The sequence below is a fragment of the Oncorhynchus clarkii genome, chromosome 16, assembly GCF_045791955.1.
Source record: "Oncorhynchus clarkii lewisi isolate Uvic-CL-2024 chromosome 16, UVic_Ocla_1.0, whole genome shotgun sequence".
In the NCBI taxonomy this organism is placed as follows: Eukaryota; Metazoa; Chordata; class Actinopteri; order Salmoniformes; family Salmonidae; genus Oncorhynchus; species Oncorhynchus clarkii.
Window position 1 is genome coordinate 51,401,387 of NC_092162.1, and position 21,873 is coordinate 51,423,259.

Sequence of the window (21,873 nt, forward strand, 5' to 3'; positions counted from 1 at the left end):
GTTTCGGCTGGGAAGCAAGTGGACTCCTTTAGTCCTTCCAGGTCATTCACACCTTGTCCAGTGGGGAATCAACAAGCAATTGTCTGGACTTCACATAGCCTTGGGAGTTGCAGGATTGGTGCAAATTTTACAAGTCTGTGGAATATTTTCACAACTAAGCACAAAAATCAAATCAGCTCATCAAACTTTAAGCACATTTTCAATTGACTGAGTACAACAAAAAAATTCCCAAAGTCACATGTTCACTGCACGTAATCACTCTTTCAATTTGGATACATATTCAGCCTAAGTATCCGTTTTTCAAAATTCAATATTCTCTTGACTTTTTAATGAAGTATTACTTAATCAAACTGCCCAAACGTACAGTGAGCTCCTAAAGTAATGGAACAGAGACATAATCATAATTTTTTGGAGCTCTGTACTCTATCACTTTGGACTTGAAATGATACCACGACTATGCGGTTAAAGTGCAGACTGTCAGCTTTCATTTTTGGTTATTTTCATCCATATCGGGTGAACCATTTAGAAATTACAGCACTTTTTGGTACATGGTCCCCTAAAATGGGGAGACTAAAAGTATTAGGACAATTCACTTACGCGCATTAAAGTAGCAAATTATTATATGCGTTTGAAAGTAGTCAAAAGTTTAGTACTTGGTCCCATATTCCCAGCACACAATGACTACATCAAGCTTGTGACTCCACACATTTGTTGGATGCATTTGCTGTTTGTTTTGGTTGTGTTTCAGATTATTTTGTGCCCAATGGAAATTAATGGTAAATAATATATTGTGTCATTTTGGAATCACTTTTATTGTAAATAAGAATAGAATATGGTTCTAAACACTTCTACATTAAGGATGCTACCATGATTACGGACAATCCTGCATGAGCCGTGAATAATGATGAGTGAGAAAGTTACAGAAGAACAAATATGACCCCCCCACCCCCAAAAATGCTAACCTCTCACCATTACAATAAGCATTAGCATTTTGGGTGGTATGATATTTGTGCGTCTGTAACTTTTTCTTTCATTATTACTCACGATTCATTCAGGATTAACTGTAATCATTGTAGCAATGTTTTCACTTTGTCATTATGGGGTATTGTGGGTAGATGGGCACAATTTTTCAGATTTATATGGAATAAGTCAAGGGGTATGAATACTTTCTGAAGGCACTGTATATACTTGATAATAAAACTGTAAAACTGCCATGTTATTAACATGTGTGCATGTCATAGAGTGAAATACTGTATGGGAAAGTATATTTACCATCTACTCTTCTTCCTATTCAGCACTTCAAAAATAACTGTTTTGAAATGTGTGTCTGCATTAGTTTGCTGTTGGATTAAATGGTAGTTAAGAAGACTAAATGGTGAGCCTGTCATTATCTGATTCACAGTATTTGATGGATTTTCCATATCCGTCCCCATCACTAGCAAATATAAATATTCACACAATAAACGATCTAGTTGGAGGTTTTTGCAGGCCCTTCACCGCACTGCTGAATTCATTATTCACTACTGAACAATCCTTCAGACAAAACACAAAAGGTTTCATACAATTTGAATTCAAGTTGTTCCATACTGAGAACAGGCATATTCACTTTTCCTAAAGATTTTGCTGATGTGATTTATTTGTGTTTTTTTATAATCGATTAGCCTCAGGGTATTGTGGAGATATGGATTTTGTTTACAGTTCCTTTTAAAGATTTGTTTTGGGAATGCTTTCATTTAGATTTTTTGTGTATATTTTCATTCACAGGTTGAATGTCAATAAAAAGTTGTATTATTGAGTGGTTTGACTTTACAATGTGCAGCTACATTATACACTAGATAGCTTTATAGGAATCCATTCCTAATTTACTGAAACGTCTTCATGGTCAAGTTGTTTTAATTAACATTCTAATATATCCCCCAGTGTCTTAGTACTAAAGGTTTTCCATACCACATCTTCGGAATAATTTTGACCCACCCTTGGTTTTTGATGGATATGACATGACAACACTTTGGCTATCTTAGCAGCCCCATTTCAGATATTTATACTCCAAAAATAAATTTGTACAGGGGAATGAAATGTTTATACATTAAACTGTTGAGAAATATAACCTATGGTGAAACAGGGAGACACTGATGTTTTAATTACTACACATATCCAAAAGTCTCATTCTGACAATAAACAAGTAGCTTTATGCTTTTAAAGGATGTTACAATATATATTTACATTGTCAAGATGTCAGTACTGTACTTCTACACTAATACTACTTTGTAACATACTACTACTACTGTACTACTATCCAAGATGGTAACCCTTTAAACTCGTGCCCGTATAAGGGTTGAAAATGGCAGACTGGGGCACTGATAAGCACCTAAACTGGAAGGCAGTGGCGGTACTGTAACATTATATAAATTAAGTTAGAGCTCAGGCTCTGCGCCTCACAGCACCGTAAGGGCGTTGACTGACAGAAGTACTGAACTTGAGCATCGCACATGACAATAAGTTGCCACCATTCCTCTGGCTAATTGGACAACTTTTGCAACATGGGTGAGGGGAATGGTGTAAATTAAGAGGACTCAGTGTATTTTGAAAGATGAGACGTTGAGGGCTATAATAAATATCGCTTTGATGTCATACAAGCAAGCCAAAGACCCGTGAGTCCAAATGTGCACTTCACATTTCCATATCAAAAACTCATGTCATATACAGTGTCAATATTTTCTATCATTGTTTGATGTACAAGATGACATGGCACCATACCTTGAGTTGTTCTGAGCCTATGTTTGTCTATTGTGAAGACAATTTACCGCAGAACACACACCTGAATGCAGTCCGTTCAATCCACACCAAAATTACAATCTGTTTCTCTGAATTTCCACTTTATGATCATATTTTATAACCTTTTGAGTCAAAGTGCATTGAAATGACTTAGGAACTGATAGGTGTGTAGCCACTTGGACACACCAGTTAGTCCACTCACTCAAAACCGTGTCATTTTTTGTTTTATTTTGCACCGACCCAAGTTTTCCAGGAATATTGCTATCATGTTACTGATGGTATTTTCAGATTTTGTTATCAACAAATGCGGCAAAAAGTACAGTACATGTAAAATGCATGTAAAAATCAACAGTGTAATGTTTGGATTCAGTCTTGTGTCCGGTGAACTGTTGTGTCCTCAACTTTGGCCTAATAATATTCCCATAATCTCCAAACTGTTCCCTTTCAATTGCTACCATGCATATGTTTTTCATATTTATTCAATAAGAAGCATTTCAATTTAGCCCTATCCATATAGGCAAATTCCCACGAGTGTAAAGGGTTAAGGACTATTCGCATGTGTAAAATGTATGCAATACAATACATCACCATATGGGGCGGCAGGTAGCCTAATGGTTAGAGCGTTGGGCCAGTTACCGAAAGGTTGCTGGATCGAATCCCTGAGCTACCTAAAACTCTGTTGTTCTGAGCAAGACAGTTAACCCACTGTTCTCCGGGTGTCGATTAAGGCAACCCCCGCACCTCTCTGATTCAGAAGGTTTGTATTAAATGTGAAAGAAACATTTCAGTTGAAGGCATTCAGTTGTACAACTGACTAGGTATCCCCCTTCCCCATAGTATCTAAGGCTGCATATACTGACACTGTATAATATTATAAGTATATATAAAGAGTTTACATGTTTTTTTATACAAGTCTCTGGTGAATATTGAGAATATGTTCATATATTTGTCTCCCAATTTAATCTGATGGTTAAAAAGCACTTGTGAGTTGTAGACATGTTTTACATCTTATCCATTCATTTTTTTATACTTTCCCAAACTGGTCCACCATGGGAATCAATCCCACAACACTAGCATTGCAAGTGCCATGCTCTACTGAGCCACACTGGACCCAGATGTATTGAAGTGTTATCTGAATTGTTGTCCACATCAACAACAAACTAGAATGGTCCAAGCACACCAAGACAGTCGTGAAGAGGGCACGGAAACTAAAAAGATTTGGTATGGGTCCTGAGATCCTCAAACGGTTCTACAGCTGCACCATCGAGAGCACCGGTTGCATCACTGCCTGGTACTGCAATTGCTCTGCCTCTGACAGCAAGGCACTACAGAGGGTAGTGCGTACGGCACAGTACATCACTGGGGCTAAGCTGCCTGTCATCCAGGACCTCTACACCAGGCGGTGTCAGAGGAAGGCCCTGAAAATTGTCAAAGACCCCAGCCACCCCAGTCATAGACTGTTCTCTCTACTACCGCATGGCAAGCGGTACCGGAGTGCCAAGTCTAGAACAAAAAGGCTTCAACAGTTTTTACCACCAAGCCATAAGACTCCTGAACAGGGAATCAAATGGCTACCCGGACTATTTGTATTGTGTCCCCCCCCCCAACCCCCCTTTTTACGCTGCTGCTACTCTCCGTTTATCAAATATGCATAGTCACTTTAACTGTACATTCATGTACATACTACCTCAATTGGGCCGACCAACCAGTGCTCCTGCACATTGGCTAACCGAGCTATCTGCATTGTGTCCCACCCGCCAACCCCTCTTTTACACTACTGCTACTCTCTGTTCATTATATATGCATAGTCACTTTAACCATATCTACATACTACCTCAATCAGCTTGACTAACCGGTGTCTATGTTGCCTCGCTACTTTTAGAGCCTCGCTACTGTATATAGCCTGTATTTTTACTGTTTTATTTCTTTACCTATTGTTCATCCAATTCATTTTTTGCACTATTGGTTAGAGCCTGTAAGTAAGCATTTCAATGTAAGGTTGTATTCGGCGCACGTGACAAATAAACTGATTTGATTTGATTTATTGTCTCTCCTGTGAAATGCTCCATTCATGTCCTGCCCTTTCTTTTAAAAAATAATCATGTTTGGTGGTGTTTAAATCTCCCCAATTCTCTGGTTGTAAATACATTAACCATGATTGGGATAAATAATAAAAGAGGTTAAATCCACATCTCTACTATTGATAAAATATTTTGGAATAGGAGAAAGTAAATCTTACCAACACACCCAAACTCAGTTCCATCACAGACATTTGGGCACCATGACCTGACAACCAACCTATTGTGTTGCTGATGTTACAAACATTAAGTCCGACCATTTGGTCTGGTCAAAGAGCAGAACAGCCCTTTCAAATGGATACATCCTCTCAGCCTTGATTGCCGAAACTCAGCAAAGACCCCCCCGCCCTCCATACAGATCAAAGTAGCCAGATCATGGTGACCCCAGAGTTATATAATTTTATTACCTAATTGTATTACCTCCTGCTATGTCCTTCTTGTAAATCACGAGGCGTGAAATACCGTTTGACAGAACAAATCCCACGTCAACTACTTTGGCAATGTGTTTAGGTTGACTTGAGTCTTCTTCCACTTCAGTAAAACGTCAGCAAATCAAATCGTATTTGTCACATGTGCCAAATACAACAAGTGCAGACCTTACAGTGAAATGCTTACTTACAAGCCCTTAAATGACAAATGTGTGTCGAAATAGGCTGGATGTTAAGGTCTAACCAAGCCCCCACCAAAATGTGCCCTGAAACGCCAGAAATCTCTTCTCACTGTCCTCACTTTCACAAGGTAAGCCAACTCCTTATTCTTGATCATTGTATTTGAGAAAGATATTCTAATTGTAAAAACAATTAGCATGATGTCAAATATTTTATTGCAGAGAACCATCTTGGTCTCTCACATGGCTTAACCCTGGAGCATGAGGGCTCGACATGTAAAGTGTTGGTCCCATGTTTCATGAGCTGAAATAAAAGATCCCAGAAATGTTCCATACTCACAAAATCCTTATTTCTCAAAAATGTTGTGGACAAATGTTTTTACATGTAACGGTTGTCATCTGGAGATAGAGAGGACCAAAGCGCAGCGTGGATAGTGTTCATCTTTTTAATGGAAAACTGAACACTTCAAAAACACAAACCAACAACCAAAACAGTTCTATCTGGAACAGCCACACAAAGACTAAAAATAACCAGCCACAATCCCCAACAGAAGACAGGCTACCTAAATATGGTTCCCAATTAGTGACAATGACTAACACCTGCCTCTGATTGAGAACTATATCAGGCCAAACAAGAAACCCAACCTAGAAACACAAAACATAGAATACCCACCCAACTCACGTCCTGACCAACTAAAACAAAGAAATAACACAAGAACTAGGGTCAGAACGTGACATTACATCCCTGATAGTGAGCATTTCTCCTTTGCCAATATATTGTTTATTTATTTGACCTTTATTTAACTAGGCAAGTCAGTTAAGAACAAATTCTTATTTACAAAGACAGCCTACACCGGCCAAACCCAGACGACGCTGGGCCAATTGTGCGCCGCCCTATGGGACTCCCAATCACAGCTGGTTGTGATACAGCCTGGATTTGAACCATGGTGTCTGTAGTGACACCTCTAGCACTGACACACAGTGCTTTTGACTGCTTCGCCACTCGGGATAATCCATCCACCTGACATGTGAGGCATATCAAGAAGCTGATTAAACAGCATGATCATTGCACAGGCTGTATCATCATCCAGGCTGTATCACAACCAGCTGTGAAAACCTTGTGTTGGGGACAATAAAAGGCCACTCTAAAATGTGCAGTTTTGTCACAACACACTGTCATAGATGTCTCAAGTTTTGAGGGAGCATGCAATTGGCATTCTGACTACAGGAATGTCTACCAGAGCTGTTGTTCAATTCTCTACCATAAGCCTCCACCAACGTTGTTCTAAGAGCAGTGGTTCCCAAACCTTTTATAGTGCCGTACCCCTTCAAACATTCAACCTCCAGCTGCATACCCTCTCTAGCACCGGGATCACACTATACAATACACACTATACAATACACACTATACACTACACACTATAAAATACATTTATTAAACATAAGAATGAGTGTGAGTTTTTGTCACAACCCGGCTCGTGGGAAGTGACAAAGAGCTCTTATAGGACCAGGGCACAAATAATAATATAATATTAATCAATAATTTTGCTCTTTATTTAGCCATCTTACATATAAAACCTTATTTGTTCATCAAATGAATTACTCACCATAGGTTAATGAGAAGGGTGTGCTTGAAAGGATGCACATAAATAATTTTACACTCTGAGCGCAGCCCAATCCGGAAATCTGTCAGTGGCTTCTGATTAAATCAAATTTTCACAGAACCCCTTGTTGCAATTTCGAGGAGGCTCTCTTGTTCAGATATCGGTAAATGGACTGGAGGAAGGGCATGAAAGGGATAACGAATCCAGTTGTTTGTGTCGTCCGTTTCGGGAAAGTACCTGCGGAATTGCACACCCAGCTCACTTAGGTGCTTCGCTATATAACATTTGACATTGTCTGTAAGTTTGAGTTCATTTGCACACAAAAAAATCATACAATGATGGAAAGACCTGTGTGTTGTTCTTGTTAATGCAGACACAGAAGAGCTCCAACTTCTTAATCATAGCCTCAATTTTGTTCCGCACATTGAATATAGCTGCGGAAAGTCCCTGTAATCCTAGACTCAGGTCATTCAGGTGAGAAAAAACATCACCCAGATAGGCCAGTCATGTGAGAAACTCGTCATCATGCGAGCGTTCAGGCAAGTGAAAATTATGGTCAATAAAGAAAACTTTAAGCTCGTCTCTCAATTTAAAAAAAAGGTGTCATACTTTGCCCCTTGATGACCAGCGCACTTTTGTATGTTGTAAAAGTGTTACATGGTCGCTGCCCATATCATTGCATAATGCAGAAAATACACAATAGTTCAGGGGACTTGCATTTAACAAAGTTAACTATTTTCACTGTAGTATCCAAAATGTCTTTCAAACTGTCGGGCATTCCCTTGGCAACAAGAGCCTCTCGGTGGATGCTGCAGTGTACCCAAGTAGCATCTGGAGCAACTGCTTTCATGCGCATTACCACTCAACTATGTTTCCCTGTCATGGCTTTTGCGCCATCAGTACAGATACCAACACATCTTGACCACCGAAGTCCATTTGATGTCACAAAGCTGTCCAGCACTTTAAAAAATATCCTCTCCGTTGTCCTGGTTTCCAGTGGTTTGCAGAAGAGGTCTTCCTTAATTGACCCCATAAACGTACCGAACATATACCAGGAGCTGTGCCAAGCCCGCGATGTCTGTTGACTCATCCAGCTGTAACTCATAGATTTCACTGGCTTGTGTGCGAAGTAGTAATTGTTTCTAAACATCTCCTGCCATATCACTAATACTTGTGAAACAGTGCTGTTTGATGAAGGCATTGTCTGTATAGTTTTTTGGGCCTTTTCCCCCAGCATTGTCCCAGCCACAACTGCGCTGCAGGAAGAATGAAGTCCTCCACAATAGTATGGGGCTTGCCTGTCCTAGCCACTCGGTAGCTCATCACATAAGACGCTTCTAGCCCCTTCTTATTAATGGTATCTGATGCTTTTATACATGTCTTACTACTCAAAGGTCATCTTAATTCTCGGTAAAAAAAACTCCTGTGGCTTATTTTTCAAATCCAATTTTTCCCGTGAGAGAGTAACTTTGGATTTGTTTTCAAATTCTTTGTGAGTCTGTGTAATCTGAAGGAAATATGTGTCTCTAATATGTCCATACATTTGGCAGGTAGTTAGGAAGTGCAGCTCAGTTTCCACTTAATTTTGTGGGCAATGTGCACATCGCCTTACTTCTCTTGAGAGCCAGGTCTGCCAACGGCTGCCTCTCTCAATAACAAGGCTATGCTCACTGAGTCCGTACATAGTCAAAGCTTTCATTAATTTTGGGTCAGTCACAGTGGTCAGGAACACTGTGTACTCTCTGTTTAGGGCCAAATAGTCAAGTAATTATCTTTTTGTTTTATCATGTTTTGTCCTGGGACTCTTTAAAATATGTATATATTTATTTCACCTTTATTTAACCGGTAGGCCAGTTGAGAACAGGTTCTCATTTGCAACTGCGACCCGGCCAAGATAAAGCTGTCACGACTTCCGCCGATGTCGGCTCCTCTCCTTGTTCGAGCTTCGTTCAGTGGTTGACCGACCTTCTAGCCATCGCCACTCCATTTTTCATATATCAATTTGTCTTGTCTTGTTTCCATACACACCTGGTTTTCATTTCCCCAATTAAGCTACTTGTATTTAACCCTCTGTTTCCCATCATGTTTTGTGTGTAATTGTTTCTTGTTGCTGTGGTGTCTTTTGACACGCTTTACTTTTGTTATGTTCCGTGTTTTTTGAGCACATTTTATTTATGTTGTGCTCCCGTTTTGGAACGTTAATAAAGTGCGCCTGTTTATATCACACTAATCTCCTGCACCTGACTTTGCCTTGACAAAAGCAAGCAGTGCGACAAAAACAACAACACAGTTACACATAAACAAACGTACAGTCAATAACACAATAGAAACAAATATATGTACAGTATGTGCAAATGTAGAAGAGTAGGGAGGTAAGGCAAGAAATAGGCCACAGAGGGAAAATAATTACAATTTAGCATTAACACTGGAGTGATAGATGTGCAGATGATGATGTACAGTAGAGATCCTGGGGTGCAAAAGAGCAAGAAGATAAATAACAATATGGGGATGAGATAGTTGGGTGTGCTATTTACAGATTGGCTGTGTACAGGTACAGTGATCAGTAAGCTGCTCTGACAGCTGATGCTTAAAGTTAGAGTAGGAGATATAAGTCTCCAGCTTCAGTGATTTTTGCAATTTGTTTCAGTCATTGGCAGCAGAGAACAGGAAGGAAAGGCGGTCAAAAGAAGTGTTGGCTTTGGGGATGACCAGTGAAATATACCTGCTGGAGCGCATGCTACGGGTGGGTGTTGCTTTGGTGACCAGTGAGCTGAGATAAGGCGGGGCTTTACCTAGCAAAGACTTACAGATGACCTGGAGCCAGTGGGTTTGGCGATGAATGTTTAGCGAGGGCCAGCCAACGAGAGCAAACAGGTCGCAGTGGTGGGTAGAATATGGGGCTATGGTGACAAAACGGATGGCACTGTGATAGACTACATCCAGTTTGCTGAGTAGAGTGTTGGAGGCTATTTTGTAAATGACATCATCGAAGTCAAGGATCGGTAGGATAGTCAGTTTTACGAGGGTATGCTTGGCAGCATGAGTAAAGGATGCTTTGTTGCAAAATAGGAAGCCGATTGTCAAGACCCGGTTACGAACTCAGGTCTCCGGTGTGAGAAACAGTCACATAGCAAACTGAGCCACTAATAGTCGACAGAACCCAGAAGATGAGGCAGACACAGTAGTACTTGAGACTGTGTTTTAATAAAGTAAAAAGGAAAGTTCTTCAGGCAAAAATATAAATCCACAACGTCAAAAGTAATTCCAAGAGAAAAAGGTAATCCTCCAAGTCAAAAGGTAAATCCACAGGGTGCTAGGTACAGCCGAAAAAAGCCTCAAAAGATAATCAAAAATAAATAAACGAGAACAAACACAGAGTACCACAAGAGAGTCCAACTGGAGCAACAAATGTTCACAGCATCGCTGGGGCTGGGTGCTAACATTCAAACACAGAGCAAAGAACTGAGGAAAACTAAGGGTTTAAATACATTCAAGGGAAACAAGGCACAGGTGCAAATACTAACTGGAAACAAGGGAAAACAAAAGGGTCAAAAAGCACAAAGTCATAACCGTCCAGAGTAGTGACGCTAGTCGGGCGGGCGGGTGCGGGCAGCAATTGGTTGAAGAGAATGCATTTAGTTTTACTTGCATTTAAAAGCAGTTGGTGGACACGGAAGGACTGTTGTATGGCATTGAAGCTTGTTTGGAGGTTTATTAACACAGTGTCCAAAGAAGAGCCAGATGTATACAGAATGGTGTCGTCTGCGTGGAGGTGGATCAGAGAATCACCAGCAGCAAGAGCGACATCATTGACATATACAGAGAAAAGGGAATTGAGAATTGAACCCTGTGGCACCCCCATAGACACTGCAAGAGGTCCGGACAACAAGCCCTCCGATTTGACACACTGAACTCTATCTGAGAACTAGTTGGTGAACCAGGCGAGGCAGTCATTAGAGAGACCAAGCCTATTGAGTCTGCCGATAAGAATGAGGTGATTGAATGAGTCGAAAGCCTTGGCCAGGTCGATGAAGACGGCTGCACAGTACTGTCTTTCATCGATGGCGGTTATGATATCGTTTAGGGCCTTGAGCGTGGCTGAGGTGCACCCATGACCAGCTCGGAAACCATATTGTATAGTGGAGAAGGTACGATGGGATTCGAAATGGTCGGTGATCTGTTTGTTAACTTGGCTTTTGAAGATTTTAGAATTGCAGGGCAGGATGGATATACAGTAGGTCTATAACAGTTTGGGTCTAGAATGTATCCCCCTTTGAAGAGGGGGATGACCGCTGCAGCTTTCCAATCTTTGGGGATCTCAGACGATACAAAAGAGAGGTTGAACAGGCTAGTAATAGGGGTTGCAACAATGGATCATTTTGGAAAGAGAGGGTCCAGATTGTCTAGCCCAGCTGATTTGTAGGGATCCAGATTTTGCAGCTCTTTCAGAACATCAGATGTCTGGATTTGGGTGTAGGAGAAGCGGGAGGGGGGATGTTTCCTAGCCTCAGTGCAGTGGGCAGCTGGGAGGAGGTGCTCTTACTCTCCATGGACTTTACAGTGCCCCAAAACCTTTTGAAATTAGTGCTACGGGATGCACATTTCTGTTTGAAAAAGCTAGCCTTTCCTAACTGACTGTGCATATTGGTTTCTGACTTGCATATCGTGGGGGCTATTCAATGCTAATGCAGAACGCCACAGGATGTTTTTGTGCTGGTCAAGGGCAGTCAAGTCTGGGGTGAACCAGGGGCTACACCTGTTCTTAGTTCTACATTTTTAGAATTTGGCATGCTTATTTAAGATGGTGAGGAAAGCACTTTTAAAGAGCAACCTGGCATCCTCTACTAACGGGATGAGGTCAATATCCTTCCAGGATACCCAGTCCAGGTCGATTAGAAAGGCCTGCTCGCTGAAATATTCTAGGGAGAGTTTGACAATGATGAGTAGTGATCGTTTGACCGCGGACCCATTACGGATGCAGGCAATGAGGCAGTGATCGCTGAGATCCTGGTTGATGACAGCAGAGGTGTATTTAGAGGGCATGTTGGTCAGAATGATATCTAAGAGGATGCCTATGGTTACGGATTTAGGGTTGCACCTGGTAGATAATTTGCGTGAGATTGAGGGCATCTGGCTTAGATCGTAGGACAGCTGAGGTGTTAATCATATCCCAGTTTAGGTCACCTAACAGTACAAACTGTGAAGATGGGGGGCAATCAATTCACATATGGTGTCCAGGGCACAGCTGGGGGCTGAGGGGGGTCTATAACAAGCGGTAACGGTGAGAGACTTGTTTCTGGAAAAGTGGATTTTTAAAAGTAGAAGCTCGAATTGTTAGGGCACAGACCTGGATAGTATGACAGAACTCTGCAGGCTATCTCTGCCGTAGATTAGAACTCTGCCCCTGTCATGACGTTGCCCTCTTTTGGTACAACAAGCCCCATCCCCCGCTCCCTGTCTCCTACACACAGGCTGCTGTGGTCAGAGAGAGGTCGTGAATTCCTGGAAGAGATTATCTCCTCATGGCCACAGTATAGAGACAGAGTGAATTTTCTTAGAGAACAAAGGAATTTCTTCCACCTCACAGAACCTGAGGTCCGAACAACATTTATGTTATGGAGAAGGTATAAAAGATCGGTGAAGAATCCAGCTACAAACTGGTCCGTTTGGTACAATTTGGTGAAACTCATGGGAAACTATACGACCACATTACCATAACGCTGTTTATATATTAGCCTCAGATATGGGGTTTCAGCAAACAGTAAATATTTGACTTCAGATTCTAGTAGGGTGATGCTGGGTGCTGCAGAATGTTGTAGTGCCCTCACCAATTCATTGAAATACAGTGGCAAGAAATAGTATGTGAACCCTTTGGAAATACCTGGATTTCTGCATAAATTGGTCATCAAATTTGATTTCATCTTCATCTAGGTCAATAATAGACAATATACAAACACAGTCTGCTTAATTAAACTAATAACATACAATTATTTGTTCATGTTTTTATGAACACACGGTAAAACATTCACAGGGCAGGGTGGGAAAAGTATGTGAACCCTTGGTTTTAATAACTGGTTGACCCTCCTTTGGCAGCAATAAACTCAACCAAATGTTTTCTGTAGTTGCGCATCAGACCTGCACAACGGTCAGGAGGAAATTTAGACCACTCTTCTTTACAACACTGTTTCAGTTCAGCAATATTCTTGGGATGTCTGGTGTGAACTGCTCTCTTGAGGTCATGCCCCAGCATCTCAATCGGGTTGAGGTCAGGACTCTGACTGGGCCATTCCAGAAGGCGTATTTTCTTTTGTTGAAGTCATTCTGTTGTTGATTTACTTCTGTGTTTTGGGTCATTGTCCTGTTGCATTATCAAACTTCTGTTGAGCTTCAATTGGTGGACAGATAGCCTATGAATGTCTTAATATATTTGAGGAAGCCCCAAATCATGATGCTCCCTCCACCATACTTTACAGTTGAGAAGAGGTTTTGATGTTGGTCTGCTGTGCCTTTTTTTCTCCTCACAGTGTTGTGTGTTCCTTCCAAACAACTCAACTGTAGTGTCATCTGTCCACAGAATATTTTGCCAGCAGCACTATGGAACATCCAGGTGCACTTTTGCAAACTTCAGATGTGCAGCAATGTCTTTTTTGGACAGCAGTGGCTTCTTCCGTGGCGTCCTCCCATGAACACCATTCTTGTTTAGTGTTTTACCTATCGTAGACTTGTCAGAGATGTTAGCATCTTCTAGAGATTTCTGTAAGTCTTTAGCTGACACTATGGTTCTTCTTAACATCATTGAGAATTCTGCGCTGTGCTCGTGCAGTCATCTTTGCAGGACGGCCACTCCTAGGGAGAGTAGCAACAGTGCTGAACTTTATCCATTTATGGACAAGTTGGCTTATCGTGGACTGATGAACATGAAGGCTTTTAGAGATACTTTTGTAACCCTTTCCAGCTTAATGTAAGTCAACAATTATTAATCTTGGGTCTTCTGAGATCTCTTTTGTTCGAGACATGGTTCACATCGGGCAATGCTTCTTGTGACTAGCAAACTCAAATTTTATGAGTGTTTTTCATAGGCCAAGGCAGACCTAACAAACATCTCCAATCTCGTCTCATTGATTGAACTCCAGGTTAGCTGACTCCTGACTCCAATTAGCTTTTGGAGAAGTCATTAGCTTCTAGGGGTTCACATACTTTTCCCAACCTACACTGTGAATGTTTAAATTATGTATTCAATATAGACAAGAAAAATACAATAATTTGTCTGTTATTAGTTTAAGCACACTGTGTTTGTCTATTGTTGTGACTTAGATGAAGATCAGATCAAATTTGATGACCAATTTATGCAGAAATTCAGATAATCCCAAAGGCTTCACATACCTTTTATTGCCACTGTATATGTTGAAGAGGGTGGGGCTCAAACTGCATCCTGTCTCACCCCACAGCCCTGTGGAAATAAATGTTTTTTTGCCAATTTTAACTGCATGGATACGTGAATTTTATAATGTTGTATGTTTTTCCCCCAACACCGCTTTCCATCAATTTGTATAGCAAACCCTCATGTCAAATCGAGTCAAAAGCTTTTTTGAAATCAACAAAGTACGAGAAGACTTTGCCTTTGTTTTGGTTTGTTTCTCAATTAGTGTGTACAGGGTGAATACGTGGCCTATCATCCGGTAATTTGGTAAAAAGACAATTTGATATTTGATCAGTACATTGTTTTCACTGAGGAAATGTACAAGTCTGCTGTTAATGATAATGCAGAGGATTTTCCCAAGGTTGCTGTTCACGCATATCCAACGGTAGTTATTAGGGTCAAATTTGTCTCTACTTTTATGGATTGGGGTGACCAGTCCTTCCAAATATTGGGGAAGATGCCAGAGCTGAGGATGATGTTAAAAAGCTTAAGTGTAGCCAATTGTAATTTGTGGTCTGTATTATTTGTCATTTGATTTAGGATAGCATCAACACCACAGGACTTTTTGGGTTGGAGGGTTTGTATTTTGTCCTGTAGTTCATTCAATATAATGGGGGAATACAGTGGGATCTTTAATAATTCTCTATGTCCCTCTCTATCTCGCTCTCTTTCTCTATCCCTCCCTCCTTCTCTATCTACTCCCCACATCTCTCTCTCTATCTCTCCCTCTGTGACTTCTGTGGGTATTTCCAGGAATGAGAGTGAGAATGGGTCAATTGAGCGTGCTGATAGAAAGGGGCTAGAGCAGTCGTATTCAAAGTAAGCGGGAACTGCAGTGGGGTAGACAAAATAAATTAAACATTTAAAAAATGTTTTAACAAAACATTTAAAGTACATATTATTGTATGGGACAATAGACAAATATTTTTGAGAAAGATCAATGCAATTTTATTGAGTAAATGTTTTTATTGGTTTATTTTAATTTTAATAAGAGATGAAAATGTTAATAATTTAAGGTTATTTGTTGATGTAAAGCTATAAACTGAACAAAAATATAACATGCTACAATTTCAAAGATTTTACTGAGTTACAGTTATTATAAGGAAATCAGTCAATTGAAATAAATGAATTAGGCCCTAATCCATGACTGGGCAAGGGCGCAGCCATGGGTGGACATGGGAGGGCATAGGCCCATCCAATTTGTTTCTCCCCACAAAAGGGCTTTATTACAAACAGAAATACACCTCAGCACCCCATCAGATGATCCCACAGGTGAAGAAGCCGAATGTTGAGGTCCTGAGCTGGGGTGGTTACACGTCGTCTGCGTTTCTGAGGCCGACTGGACGTACTGCCAACTTCTCTAAAACAACATTGGAGGCGGATTATGGTAGAGAAACAAACATTCATTTGTCTGGCAACAGCTCTGGTGGACATTCCTGCACATCATTCCTCACATTTTAGAGTTGCCTTTTATTGTCCCCAGCACAAGGTGTACCTGTGTAATGATTATGCTGTTTAAGCAGCTTCTTGATATGCCACACCTGTCAGGTGGATGGATTATCTTGGCAAAGGAGAAATGCTCACTAACAGGGATGTAAACACATTTGTGCTCGAAATTTGAGAGAAATAAGTTTTTGTGCATATGGACATTTTCTGGGATATTTTATTTCAGCTCAAGAAACATGAGACAAACACTTTACATGTTGGGTTTTATTATTATTTTTTCAGTATAAATGTACCAATTTTAAGGTTGTGTCATTCGATTTTGGGTGGGTTGAGGTTGCGAGACTTTCTTACAATAAAAACGGTGTCCTGTCCCTCTCAGCTGGATGATTCCAGAGACCCACCTAATTTCTTTGTGTGTGTGTGTGTGTGTGTGTGTGTGTGTGTGTGTGTGTGTGTGTGTGTGTGTGTGTGTGTGTGTGTGTGTGTGTGTGTGTATGGCGCCACACAGGTTTTACTGGTTTTACTGCTACTTTTCTCTCTGATTTGGCCCTGCCGTACATACTTACACATGTTTGTGTGTGTGTGTGCTTGTCTGTGACTACCTTAGGGAGGAGCTCACTCTCTCCTTTTTCCTCTGTTCCTCGTTCTTTCTGTCTCTCTGTGTGTATTCTTTGTAATGCTTTAGTTAATATGTATGTGTGTTTAGATTAAGGGATTTTAGACGTCTCAGTCGTTCTCTTTACTGGTTCTTTATTTATTTCTTTCTCTCTCTTTCTCTCTCTCCCTCTCTCTCTCGCTCTCTCTCTCTCTCTCTCTTTCTCTCTCTCTCTCTATCTCTCTCTCTCTCTCTCTCTCTCTCTCTCTCTCTCTCTCTCTCGCTCATTTCTCAAATGTTCTTTCCCTCTCTGTGCTACAGCTTTCACCATGGCACAGCAACAATATTACTTTCCAAGCAGAAAGACTGGCTATTGCAGCATGGGCAAGGTGGCAAAGCCAGAGAGCAACGCCAAATAACTTGTTTACAGGCAATATGCATGCATGCAGAACATAAACAAACAAAGCTCTACCGCACCTCAAACTGTGAATATTGGTGGAAAAATGTCTGCATAATATTAATATTTTATTTAACAACCCCAAAAAAGGATTATTCCCAAATCCAGACATATTTCCTTCCCTAGCACCGTTCTGTAGGCCTAAATGAGGTAGAAAGGAATGCTTTGTAGTATGAAAAAGAACCTTGAGCTTTACCAGCTGCTTCAACTCTGATCCCTCTCAGAAACCTCTCAGTTTGTGGCAGAGAAACTGAGTTTTTTTTAGGTTGGAGGCTCAGCGAGGTTTGCAGGGGGAGGGGGAAGGGGAAGTTGGAGATTCGAGGGGGTGAAGGAGAATGGTCTCAATGGAAAGGAGCATGAAATGTGACTGTGTGTTTTTGCATTTGTGCATGTGTGTCTGCACTACTTGGTGTGTGTGCGTGTGCGCGTGTGTGTTCGACCCTGGGTTGCTTTTGGGGAACACCGGTGATCTTTATGGCTCCTATCCCACATGGCCCTGGCTCCCGATCAAAGCACAAGGCCCATGGGCTGTACTTCACACTGGAAGAATTTCTGTTTAGCTACACGAAAGCTACCCTAAAAATATGGTTTACCTAACTAAAGTTACTTTGAAAAAGTAGTTCACTACACCCAAACCAAATTATCATAACTAAATCTGAAGTGTCATAGACTACAAATTGCGAGAACAGATCACATCACTCTGCAGTCAGATGTTAACAGGATATGTAATTTAGCCTACTACACACAAAAGCTATGTTTCAAGTTAGTATTAGGAAGGTCTGTTGTCAAAAAAGAAAGGAATTTCTTGCCTACTTCACCCATATTTTATTTCTGCAAAAAAAGTAGTGTATAGTTCCAGTAATTAGCTACAGCACTACATGGCAAAAAAAGTAAGTAACTACTGAAAATATTACCAAGATTTGAATTTAGTTCAACTACCACCAAGCTACTGCAAAATGTAGTTGAATTACTAGTTGAACTATACAGTTGAAGTCGGAAGTTTGGCTGCACCAAATGATTGATGTATTATAATAATTGATTATGCTAATGTTGTATTAATAGAAGGGGAAGGGCTATAAGACCCCCCCCCCCCCCCCCCCCCTACATTTATAGGGTCCTGGACCACAGATTAGCAATAATTGCATTATAAGGTTTAATACTGTTCCACAGTTCTTTTCTAGTCTCTGCCTCTTATAAGAAACGGTCTGAGAGATGTGTGAGCCATTGCAGTCAAAACAGGGTGTCTGTGAGAAAGCGCCTCAAGGCTAAAAGAGATACATAGACACAGACCCCTGCAGGGGAGTAAAGAGATAAGAGACAAGTCAGACACACCACTGTAAGCCACACAGGAATGGAAATTACTGCTGAGCCCTTAGAAAACACTGGACTATTGTTCACTCCTGCAAGTTTGTATAACTGTATATGCATGGGCTTGGTCTCATGAGTAGAAAGTGTTGACATAGGCAGTTACATCACTAGGGGTTGACTGCAAGCATATTAAAAAACGTTTACATTTTTTTTTTTGCAGAACTTACTCTGAAACATGCATACTGCGTTTCCGTTGTCAACTTCTGTCTGCAATTGCATTAATAAAGGTTTGATTGATTTACTTAAAGAAGTAATTGTCTGATTGCTGATGTCACCAATAAGCAGAATGATTGACAAGGAACAAGGAACCTACCCCAACACATTAAAACTCGTTTTTCAACCACTCCACAAATGTTTTGTTAACAAACTATAGTTTTGGCAAGTCGGTTAGGACATCTACTTTGTGCATGACCCAAGTAATTTTTCCAACAATTGTTTACAGACAGATTATTTCACTTATAATTCACTGTATCACAATTTCAGTGGGTCAGAAGTTTACATACATTAAGATGACTGTGCCTTTAAACAGCTTGGAAAATTCCAGAAAATTATGTCATGGCTTTAGAAGCTTCTGATAGGCTTATTGACATAATTTGAGTCAATTGGAGGTGTACCTGGGGATGTATTTCAATGCCTACCTTCAAACTCAGTGCCTCTTTGCTTGATATCATGGAAAAATCTAAAGAAATCAGCCAAGACGTCAGAAGAAAAATGGTAGACTTCCACAAGTCTGGTTCATCCTTGGGAGCAATTTCCAAACGCCTGAAGGTACCACGTTCATCTGTACAAACAATAGTACGCAAGTCTAAACACCATGGGACCACGTAGCCAGGAGGGATACACATTCTGTCTCCTAGAGATGAATGTACTTTGGTGCGAAAAGTGCAAATCAATCCCAGAACAACAGCAAAGTTCCGTGTGAAGATACTAGAGTCTATACAGTGCCTTGCGAAAGTATTCGGCCCCCTTGAACTTTGCGACCTTTTGCCACATTTCAGTCTTCAAACATAAAGATATAAAACTGTATTTTTTTGTGAAGAATCAACAACAAGTGGGACACGATCATGAAGTGGAACGACATTTATTGGATATTTCAAACTTTTTTAACAAATCAAAAACGGAAAAATTGGGCGTGCAAAATTATTCAGCCCCTTTACTTTCAGTGCAGCAAACTCTCTCCAGAAGTTCAGTGAGGATCTCTGAATGATCCAATGTTGACCTAAATGACTAATGATGATAAATACAATCCACCTGTGTGTAATCAAGTCTCCGTATAAATGCACCTGCACTGTGATAGTCTCAGAGGTCCGTTAAAAGCGCAGAGAGCATCATGAAGAACAAGGAACACACCAGGCAGGTCCGAGATACTGTTGTGAAGAAGTTTAAAGACGGATTTGGATACAAAAAGATTTCCCAAGCTTTAAACATCCCAAGGAGCACTGTGCAAGCGATAATATTGAAATGGAAGGAGTATCAGACCACTGCAAATCTACCAAGACCTGGCCGTCCCTCTAAACTTTCAGCTCATACAAGGAGAAGACTGATCAGAGATGCAGCCAAGAGGCCCATGATCACTCTGGATGAACTGCAGAGATCTACAGCTGAGGTGGGAGACTCTGTCCATAGGACAACAATCAGTCGTATATTTCACAAATCTGGCCTTTATGGAAGAGTGGCAAGAAGAAAGCCATTTCTTAAAGATATCCATAAAAAGTGTTGTTTAAAGTTTGCCACAAGCCACCTGGGAGACACACCAAACATGTGGAAGAAGCTGCTCTGGTCAGATGAAACTAAAATTGAACTTTTTGGCAACAATGCAAAACGTTATGTTTGGCGTAAAAGCAACACAGCTGAACACACCATCCCCACTGTCAAACATGGTGGTGGCAGCATCATGGTTTGGGCCTGCTTTTCTTCAGCAGGGACAGGGAAGATGGTTAAAATTGATGGGAAGATGGATGGAGCCAAATACAGGACCATTCTGGAAGAAAACCTGATGGAGTCTGCAAAAGACCTGAGACTGGGACGGAGATTTGTCTTCCAACAAGACAATGATCCAAAACATAAAGCAAAATCTACAATGGAATGGTTCAAAAATAAACATATCCAGGTGTTAGAATGGCCAAGTCAAAGTCCAGACCTGAATCCAATCGAAAATCTGTGGAAAGAACTGAAAACTGCTGTTCACAAATGCTCTCCATCCAACCTCACTGAGCTCGAGCTGTTTTGCAAGGAGGAATGGGAAAAAATGTCAGTCTCTCGATGTGCAAAACTGATAGAGACATACCCCAAGCGACTTACAGCTGTAATCGCAGCAAAAGGTGGCGCTACAAAGTATTAACTTAAGGGGGCTGAATAATTTTGCACGCCCAATTTTTCAGTTTTTGATTTGTTAAAAAAGTTTGAAATATCCAATAAATGGCGTTCCACTTCATGATTGTGTCCCACTTGTTGTTGATTCTTCACAAAAAAATACAGTTTTATATCTTTATGTTTGAAGCCTGAAATGTGGCAAAAGGTCGCAAAGTTCAAGGGGGCAGAATACTTTCGCAAGGCACTGTATCTATATCTACAGTAAAACGAGTCCTATGTAACCTGAGAGGCCGCTCAGCAAGGAAGAAGCCACTGCTCCAAAACCGCCATAAAAAAGCCAGACTACGGTTTGCAACTACACACGGCAACAAAGATGGTACTTTTTGGAGGAATGTCCTCTGGTCTGATGGAAAAAAAATAGAACTGTTTGGCCATAATGACCATCGTTATGTTTGGATGAAAAAGGGGGAGGCTTGCAAGCCGAAGAACACCATCCCAACCGTGAAGCACGGTGGTGGCAGCATCATGTTGTGGGGGTGCTTTGCTGCAGGAGGGACTGATGCACTTCACAAAATAGATGGCATCCTGAGGCAGGAACATTATGTGGATATATTGAAGCAACATCTCAAGACATCAGTTAGAGCTTGGTCGCAAATGGATCTTCCCACTGGACAATGACCCCAAGCATACTTCCAAAGTTGTGGCAAAATGGCTTAAGGACAACAAAGTCTAGGTATTCGAGTGGCCATCATAAAGCCCTGACCTCAACCCTATAGAAGAATTGTGGGCAGAACTGAAAAAGCGTGTGCGAGCAAGTAGGCCTACAATCCTGACTCAGTTACACCAGCTCTGTCAGGAGGAATGGCCCAACATTCCCCCAACTTATTTTGGGAAGCTTGTGGAAGGCTACCCGAAACATTTGACCCAAGTTAAACAATTTAAAGGCAATGCTACCAAATACTATTTGAGTGCATGTAGACTTCTGACCCACTTGGAATGTAATGAAAGAAATAAGCTGAAATAAATCATTCTCTCTACTCTTATTCTGACATTTCACATTCTTAAAATAAAGTGTTGATGCTAACTGACCCAAGACAGGAAATCTTTACTAGGATTAAATATCAGGAATTGTGAAAAACTGAGTTTTAATGTATTTGGCTAAGGTGTATGTTAACCTCTGACTTCAACTGTACCATTTAGTTATTAAGGC